Source organism: Lucilia cuprina, chromosome 6 (genome assembly GCF_022045245.1).
Source record: "Lucilia cuprina isolate Lc7/37 chromosome 6, ASM2204524v1, whole genome shotgun sequence".
NCBI classification, from domain to species: domain Eukaryota; kingdom Metazoa; phylum Arthropoda; class Insecta; order Diptera; family Calliphoridae; genus Lucilia; species Lucilia cuprina.
In genome coordinates this window covers 54,768,362-54,769,470 of record NC_060954.1, presented here as the reverse complement: position 1 = coordinate 54,769,470, position 1,109 = coordinate 54,768,362, and positions in this window count along the sequence as shown.

Here is a 1,109-nt window from a genome sequence, read left to right as displayed (position 1 = left end):
AGAACTGAACTAGAACTGAACTAGAACTGAACTAGAACTGAACTAGAACTGAACTAGAACTGAACTAGAACTGAACTAGAACTGAACTAGATCTGAACTGAACTAGAAATGAACTAGAACTAAAGTAGAACTGATTAATTTTTTAAAATTTTAAATTAAATTTTTTATTTAACCTACAAACGCACGAAAATTGTTCATAGAAATGTGTTTTATGAAATATTTAATATAATAAATCTTTGTGTAAATTTTCGATCGAAATGTTTAATTATTTCACTCACCTTTTTTGTAGTTATTATTTGCATATATACACATAATTCAGTTTTTTAATTTAAACCGTTCTCGAACCGTTTTATTAACAATATTTAAACAAATGGCAACTCCGCTCTACATTCGTTTTCATTTTACGGAAAAATTAAGATTCTCTACCTTTTAAATATGATGCAAAAGCTTTAACGCCAATAACAACAACAGCTTAACAATTGACATAATTATATTAAAGAACTTCGCCCTTGCACTCAATCAACAAATAAAGACACACACACATACCAATGCGCAAAAGGCTTTTGAGTAGTGAAAAAGAAAACCAACAACAACAGCTAAGAACCACAAAATACAAAAACAATTAGAATACACTTTTGCGTATACACATTTTTTCTTCAAGCTTTTTTCTTCTTTCACCGATTTATTTCAATGAAAAACTATATTTTAACACTGATTTTTGTTGATTTTTATAAAAATTTCATTAAATTACATTCTAAAACTTGATATTTTATAAATTTTAAAACACTTTTACTGCATTAAATAAATAATTTCGATAACAATGACGGATTAAAACGTGTTATTTAAGTAGCGGCCGAGTGTAAACTGAAATTGTTACAGGGAATATTTATTTGTAGAGGAAATATCGAGCTGTTGGGAAATTAAATATTAAATAAAGGGATTTAATACATTAGGATATTAAGTTAAGGGGAAAAGTGGCCAAAATGAAGATGAAAATTGTAAAAAAATAATTTTAATTGAATATTTTTCATAAAAATAAAAATAGTCTAATTTACAGACTAAAATATAGACTAGCCTATAGACTAGACTATAGACTAGACTATAGACTA